The sequence below is a fragment of the Salvia splendens genome, chromosome 13 (genome assembly GCF_004379255.2).
Source record: "Salvia splendens isolate huo1 chromosome 13, SspV2, whole genome shotgun sequence".
In the NCBI taxonomy this organism is placed as follows: Eukaryota; Viridiplantae; Streptophyta; class Magnoliopsida; order Lamiales; family Lamiaceae; genus Salvia; species Salvia splendens.
Window position 1 is genome coordinate 32404588 of NC_056044.1, and position 8761 is coordinate 32413348.

At 39.6% G+C, this 8761-nt stretch overlaps 1 long non-coding RNA gene across 1 annotated transcript; it reads right to left on the reverse strand.

The window, feature by feature from the left end:
* Nucleotides 1-5980: 5980 nt before the first annotated feature.
* LOC121760988 lies at nucleotides 5981-7725 on the reverse strand. Its single transcript, XR_006041886.1, has 3 exons — nucleotides 7589-7725; nucleotides 6293-7368; nucleotides 5981-6165 (listed from the first exon to the last, which is right to left on the reverse strand). It is a non-coding gene; the product is annotated as an uncharacterized LOC121760988 (long non-coding RNA).
* Between the last annotated feature and the right edge of the window lie 1036 nt (nucleotides 7726-8761).

Here is an 8761-nt window from a genome sequence, read left to right on the forward strand (position 1 = left end):
AATTTGCAGAACTTTTGAGACTAAGTATGTCTCACAAGTCTGAAAAACCTCCAAAACAACAGCCCCCAGACGAACCCCAACCAGAATCACTGGGAGATATCAAACTCCTCACAAAGCTCGACGGGGACAATTATCCTCTATGGGCGAGAATGATGGAAAGAGCCATCGGAGGGAAGAGCCTGACATCTCACATCACTGGAGTTTCAGCCCCTCCCTCACCAACCGATCCGATCTACCCGAAATGGCAGCAACGCGACCATTGTTGCTTCAATTGGATCATCAACAACGTCGATCCGTCTCTGGTAAACCAGGTTTCTCAATACGAGACAGCCAAAGACCTATGGGAAGGTCTAGCCATCACATACGGCAGCGGAGCAGACCCATTCCAAGTCTCGGACCTACACAGACAAGCGTATGGAATGAAGCAAGGAGGAATGACATTGGAGGCACTGTGGAATAAATTCCAGGACCTATGGTTATCCATAGACAGCCGCGACCCCAATCCAATGGATACGCCCTCAAGCATCAAAAAATACAACTCAATCATTCAAAGGCACAGAGTCTACCAGTTTTTGTGGGCTCTCGATGATCGGTATGATCCAATCAAGAGAGAAATTTTAAACAAGGAACCACTCCCAGACGTTAGAGCCGCCTATGGGATCATAAGGCGAGAAGCAGTCAACGCTGGAATCAGATCATCCAAGACAGAAACGAAGGATTCCGATATTGGGATCGGACTCAGTGCGGTAGACAGGAACAGAGGGTTCAACCAACCCAAATTCCAGTCCAATCGCAAGGAGGAAGACAAGAATAAACTCACGTGTACTCATTGTGGGGGAAAGAGGCATACCAGAGACACATGTTTTTTGATTCACGGATATCCCGAGTGGTGGGATGAGATGAAGAAGGCAAGGGCGAATCGAAACTCAAATCGAGGAGGGGGAGGAGGCAGAGCAGCCATAGCGGTCGGAGAGCGAGCTACCTACGCCGACACTCCATCGGTGGGCAGCATCGCGACTCCAATCGCCACCGGAGAAGACAGAAGCAGAAACGGCGATGAGAAGAAGCCAGTGGCATCAGCCTCGGTGGTCAGAGCATGGACCGAAGGTAATCGACCAGCAATTAACGTCTCCGGTGGTCAAACGACCGCAACGGAAGCAGCCACCGACGGACAGGGCGGCGCTAGGGTTTCGGATCCCATGGGGGTGACGGCTAGGGTTTGGGAGAATGAGGGGCATTATCCGATAAATGCCTCCACTTCTCCTAAATTCAAAACCGACCCCCTCAACTTCCAAATATCCCATTTTATACCCCAGCCCCGAAATATTGTCCAAAAACTACCCCATACCACCCAAACCTCTCAAAAGCCACCTCAAACTTCTTTGAAATATCAAACTGACCCCAATACTGCCAGAACTTTACAAATCTCACCTCCACAAACCGAAAAATTCATAATTCAGCCCTCAATTCATTGCCAAAATTCCTTTGAGTCCCTTGCATGTTCCTCTACCTCCCAGTCCAGTATAAAAGATACCCAGTGGATATTCGATTGTGGAGCAACTGACACAATGTCATTTGATGCCTCAGATTTCCTAACCATTTCAGAATCCTCCAAATCATATGTCCAAACAGCCAGTGGAGACCTAGCGCAAGTCCAGGGGGCGGGAACGATTAATATTTCCCCCACTCTACGCCTACCTAACTGTCTTTTTGTTCCGTCACTATCACATAAACTGTTATCCGTTAGTCATGTGACTAAAGAACTAAATTGCAAATTACTAATGCAACCGCAATTTTGTTTGTTACAGGATATCAAGACGGGGATGATAGTTGGGCGTGGCACTGAGCAACGCGGATTGTACTACGTGGATGAGATAGCCCAACAGAGTACTGCAATGCTGACTCACGGACTGACTGACAGACAGGCTTGGCTTTGGCATCGTAGGTTAGGACACCCGTCTATAGGATATCTTCGTCTACTTTATCCTAAGTTAGTTTCTTCTACACATTCCTTTCATTGTGACACTTGTTTGTTGGCCAAAAGCCATAGACACTCTTTTAAATTGAACAATACTCGAATGAAGAATCCTTTTGTTTTAATTCATTCTGATGTGTGGGGTCCGGCACCAATTACTGGGGGTCAGGGATTTAGGTATTTTCTGTTGTTTGTGGATGATTATTCTCGCATGACGTGGGTATATTTCTTGAAAAATAAATCCGATGTTTTTGAAAAGTTTACTGAGTTCTATGCGCTTGTTCAAACCCAATTTAATCAGAAAATCCAAATCCTTAGGACTGATAACGGGAGGGAATTTGTTAATGGGAAAATGCAAGATTTCTTTCGGGAAAATGGTTTAGTACATCAAACTACTTGTGCTTACACTCCAGAACAAAATGGGGTTGCCGAACGAAAAAATCGGTATATCCTTGAAATTACAAGAGCCCTCCTCATCGAGTCCAAAATACCCAGACAGTTTTGGCCCGAAGCTATAGCCACTGCAGTATACCTTTTGAATCGTCTACCCACAGGAATCCTGAACTTCAAAACTCCCCTAGACATATTTTCCAACCATTTTGAAATGCCTTCATCACTGTCCCTTGAGCCTAAGATATTCGGTTGTTCAGTCTTTGTCCATATTCCTAAACATGAACGTACAAAATTTTCACCTTGTGCCCTCAAGTGCGTCTTCTTAGGCTATGGAAAAAATCAAAAAGGCTATCGGTGCTACGATCCGACCACTGGTCAAATGCATACTACCATGAACTGCGACTTTGTCGAAGGGGAATATTACTTTAGCCAATCTAGTAGTCAGGGGGAGATACAACCGGATAATAATCCTAACAGTGATCTACTAAATTGGCTACCTATACCCATGCCTAGTCAGGGGAGAAACCAGTCAGGGGGAGGGTCAGAATCAATCCCTGTCACAGAAGTCGGTCCAACAGAGGAAAGTAGCAATACCGCCGGGCCGTCAAACCCCATTGAACAAAACGTGGAGTTAAGTGACACTGCTCAACCGTCGACCCCTTCTTCGATTCCTGAGGTAAACGGTTTAGATGTGGATAATGTACCGTTGGAGAATACTAACGTGAACAGGAACAATGGAGAAAACTACTCGAGCAATGGTGGAGACGGAGATTCTGGTGAGCCATTTGAGCTGCCACATAGAACTACAAGGGGAGTTCCTCCACGGAGATATTCACCAGAATGGAAAGGAAGGAAAACCAGATATGCTGTGGCGAACATTGCACAAGGGCACCTCACTGAAATGGCGCGTGCTTTCGAAGCTGCCCTATATGAAGAAGAGGAGATCCCACAGTCATTTGAGGAGGCATCAAAACATAAACATTGGAGAGAAGCCATGAAGAAAGAGATAGATGCTCTCATGAAGAATGGGACATGGGAGAAGTGTACATTACCGAAGGGAAAGAAACCTGTTGGATGTCGATGGATATTTACCATCAAACGACGTGCAGATGGGTCAATCGAGAGATACAAGGCGAGACTTGTGGCCAAAGGATACACACAGGTGTATGGAGTAGATTACGATGAGACCTTCTCTCCAGTTGCCAAATTGGACACCGTTCGAACGTTGTTGTCTGTGGCAGCGTGCAAGGAATGGCCTCTACATCAATTCGATGTCACAAATGCATTTCTTCATGGTGAGTTGGAGAAGAACAAGGAAGTGTATATGGAAGTCCCTCCTGGATGTTCTGTGGAGTTTGGAACGGGTGAAGTGTGTCGACTCAGGAAAACTCTGTATGGGTTGAAGCAATCTCCGAGAATATGGTTCGGAAGGTTCTGTCAAGCAATGGTCAAACACGGGTTCAAACAAAGTCATTCAGACCATACACTCTTCACAAAAAGGAGAAATGGAAAAGTGACATGTCTAATCATTTATGTGGATGACATGATCATTACTGGAGATGATACCGAGGAAATCCAAAACCTGAGAGATAACTTATTCAGAGAATTTGAGATGAAAGATTTAGGAGCCTTGAAGTACTTCTTGGGGATTGAAGTGTTAAGATCTAGACATGGAATATTTCTGAGGCAGAAGAAGTATGTTCTAGACTTACTTGCAGAGACAGGACTACTAGACTGCAAACCTGCAGAAACTCCAATGATTCCTAGCCACGGACTGAAGATTGAAGAAGGAGTTGACTTGGCAGACCGGGAAAGATACCAACGATTGGTAGGGAAACTCATCTATCTTTCACACACCAGACCTGACATCACGTATGCAGTCGGTGTGATCAGCCAGTTCATGCACCGTCCTCAAAGTCATCATATGGAAGCTGCTTTAAGGATTGTGAGATACCTTAAGGGGACTATTGGATACGGAGTATTCCTAGCAAAAAAAGATGACTTGGAGATCAATGGATATACCGATGCTGATTGGGCAAGTAATCCTGTTGACAGAAGATCCACTGGGGGATACTTCACCTTCGTTGGAGGGAACTTGGTTACATGGAGAAGTAAGAAGCAGAAAGTGGTAGCTCTATCTAGTGCAGAGGCCGAGTTCCGAGGAATCAAAAGTGGGCTGATGGAAATAATGTGGCTAAGGAGGTTGTTGACAGAGATCGGCTTCCCACCTACGAGGAAAAGTCAATTGTTCTGTGACAATAAGGCAGCAATCAGTATCTCCGAGAACCCTGTGCAGCATGACCGAACCAAACATGTCGAAGTTGATCGCCACTTCATCAAGGAGAAACTTGAAGAAGGAATTATAGAGTTCCCATTCGTTCGGTCCGAAGAACAGCTTGCAGATATCCTTACCAAAGCAGTTCATCCAAAAGTCTTCAAGGAAATATTGGACAAGTTGAGTATTGGGGATACCATTACTCAACTTGAGGGGGAGTGTCAAAAGATATCAACCGAGAAATCTGCAAAAGAAGAAGAAGATTGAGGAAATAGTTGATTAAGGAAAGAATATTTGATTGAGAAAGAATAATGTAATTGATTGAGGCATATACTATTTTCCATAGATAGGAATTATTCTTCCCTATATATTTGGGAGCTGTAAACATTGAAAAGATATAACAGAATACACACAAACGATCTTCTACTCCCAATTCTCTCTGTGTTCTCAATGCATATCATCGCCACTCTCGATTACCATCTTTAAGAATATATGCCGTTCCTTCTCGAAGCTCAGCGATTCTGAATCGAAATCCCAGAGTTCCTCATTTTCCATTGTTGAAGTTTCTAGGTTTCCGCCGCAAATCTGCAAGTACGAGAGTGAATATTTTTGGAATAGATTTCTTTTCAACAGAGTAAACAGATTCGTAAGAGTTGGGCTGTAGAATTTTGATTTTGAGTACAAAAATGATACTCTATGGTCTCTTAAAAATGGAGCATATATTTTTAAATATTTCTTAAAATTAGACCAATTTTGTTTAAGAAATATTTTCTTCCTAATGGGATAGATATATTTTACCTTAATTATATTCCAATTATTTTATTTCTCTTTGTCTCTCTTTCATTTAACTAATTGTGTAATAAAATAGTGATATTTCAAAAATTGTTTATATTTCAAAAGACAAAGGAATTAGTAATATTTAACTACGTTCGAATAATATGGGAATAGAACATTAGAGAAAATATCATACTCAATACTCATTGTAATCAAATAGTGAAAAAATACAATGGACTATCCATGCTACTTTTAAAGTTCATGGATTATTTATGTGCAATCCACAAAATTCATATGGAGTACCATTTATACAGTTTACTCAAATAGTAATAATATTATGCCTAAATTACGAGTAAAGGGTTAAGAGTTCGATGTTATTTTATTCCTCAAAAATGTCTCAAACTTAGAACAATCGAAAAAAAGACAAATAAATTTCAGAAGCTTATAATGTGTGATTTTTAAATATTCCGCTTATAAGTTATGAATGTGTTTGGATAATTGAACTTATAAGCTAAATAAGAAATTGTAAGTTGTGGGAAAAAAATTAAAATAAGATAGAGAGAAATGGAAGAAGGGTTAAATTCATGTAGTACGATTAAACCATGAAGTACAACTTAATTGATAAGATATCTCCTCTGGCTGGAAGAGAGTTTGAATCACCACTATAGCAGTTCATGAAAGTAAATGGTAAACCACTATTACTACTCATCTTTAGAACCTTTCTGGATCTGCTATTTAAGTCCCACACCTGAAAATTGATGAACAACATTCGAAGTAAGAATATACATTAACATAATATATTCTATATCAAAACTGAATTTAAATTCTAAATGGGCGTGGTTAGAATTTGAAATTCCACAGTTATTTTGGCTAACCTTTTAAGCTTGATGCTCATCAATTTCTGAACATAAGAACAGCATACACACAGCCAATGGATCTCTTCGAATAACAGTGTTTCATGCTTGCTTAGGTAGCTAAAGCAAGGCTCCAAATCTCGGTTTTCATTGCACCAAATCACTATCTTCATTAGAAGAAGCTAAAGTCTTGAAAAACTTCCCACTTTGAACCACCAAACGCATAGGGATGATATCACAAGCAGAGAGCCAATGACATCCATGTATTCTAAGGAAAAGTCCATGCCACTCAAATGTATCTTTTCCAATCAATAAGGCAACATCAAAGCAGGAGTTGCAAGAACAACATACCCATACTTAACCACATGATTTGTGATACTAAATTTGAGTGTCTCCAAACTTCGAGTGTAGAATTGCAACCAAAGCATCAAATACTTGTGGGCTACAAATATTTGTGCAACATTTGCCATGCGCATATATCACTAGCATATCATAACATCATTAGGCTCACACAGTCTCAAATCAGTAACCTTATCCTCTAAAAACAATGCTTTAATGAAGAAAGAATCCAACCTTATCCTCTAAAAACAATCTTTTAATGAAGAAGGAATCCCCACGGATTGTTGGACTTCATTGATCAACACAAACTTTATTTGTATAGCTATGCAATGCATTTATATATACTGCAGATCATGAGCTATAACTATTTGTCCAACTTTGCAAAGTCCACACATCACCAGAGTCCATAATAATAACATAGTTAGACTCGCATAAGAAATCCAAAAATCTTTTCGAATAATTTCCCAGCACAACACGTCAATTAACACATTATTAGACTTGGCATCGGTTTCTTACTACTTCTTTCGAATCTTCTTCAAAAGAAGTGTCATAGAAAAATCGAGATGCCAACCTTATCAGACGTCACCGATCATTATTCCATTGTAACTTCATTAGGTTCACACAGTTTCAGATCCACAAGCTTTTCGAACAATTTAACAACATCATCACCCCTTATCAACCAAAAGAATTCCTTTCGTTGTGATATCTGGTTCGCTACCACACTCAGAAGAAGATGCCCGGAATGGCAAAATCAAAGTCTACACAACGCAAAAGATAACAACAGTTAAATGGAAATATTCATTATGCAATCATTCACAGAGACATCCATCTAATGCATTTCATCGAACACATTAAGTGCGATAAAAATACAGGTTTACTAATGCGCAAAACAAGCTAATAACATCATCTAATTATTTAGCACAGCTGAAATCTATTGTGGGAAATATCAGTAGAAGCTCAAAAATTGAGAGAAATTACCGGATTTGCAGAAACAGAAGCTCTGTTGAGCATCTTCCTCCATGAGTGAAATTGAATTTGAATGTGAAGAAAAAAGGAGATGAATAGAGGGAATGCTCAATTGTTAGGGATTTGGTGTATGATTCTGTGCATTGCGGCTCACACACTAAGACAACTTTTATAGGGCACAAAACGAATAGAGGGAAGATAATTAGTATGCATATTTTTATTATAAGGTTGTTTTAAATAAAATTTGCAATAAGTTTATTTATGTTTATTTATTTATTTTAATTCAATGAAATAACTTAATTAAATAGAGAGTTAGAGACTATACAATAGAGTTTGTTCCTAATCTAATTTTTAATTTTTTTTATTATATGATTGTTTTTAATAAAATTGGCAACAAGTTATTTTTTATATTTATTTTAATTTAATGAGGTAACTTAATTAAATAGAGACTATATAATAGAGTTTGTTCCTAATCTAAGTTTATAGTTTTTTTAAAAAACACTTTTGAAAAACTCATAACATACTCCATCTATTAAGTTGAAAATATAAATTAATCGTAGTACTCCCTGACTCAACTTATTTTAACACAAGTGATACCCGCAAGTGTACGAGGCTAGTGTAGCAATTAGTAAGCAAGAGTATCGTATCTCACAGAGACAATTTTGTATCAACTTAACTACCACGAACAAAAATCAACTACTATCTAGACAATCAAGAAAAGTTTGGTTTGTTCTAACAACTAATAAAAGCATATAGTAAGCAAATAACAATTAAGAATAAGGAAACACGATGTGAAAAGGATGTGAAAAGATAATATGGAGAAAATTGCAGAACTCGAGGATCCGATGCACAATTCCAAGCTCTTATCCAATCAATTTGCCTTACCTTTTGGTGTCTCTAGAATTACTAAGCCGACCACAATTATAGATTAAACCCCCTCCCGGGGTGAAAAACCTGTAGATTAGGTGCTAGGATCGAAGTCCCCTTCTAATCCTAAACTCCTAACTCCCAAAAGCTTGATTAGGTCAATGGCCTCACTCAAAACCTCTACTCTCCCGAGTTCTATTGTATTAAGGTGTGCATTATTCTTATTTCCAGATTAATTATTTCATCTCCCGATTAATCTAATTAGTCCTACACAAGCAATTGGTGATCAAGCAATTGAAAGGGATAAACCTAAGAATA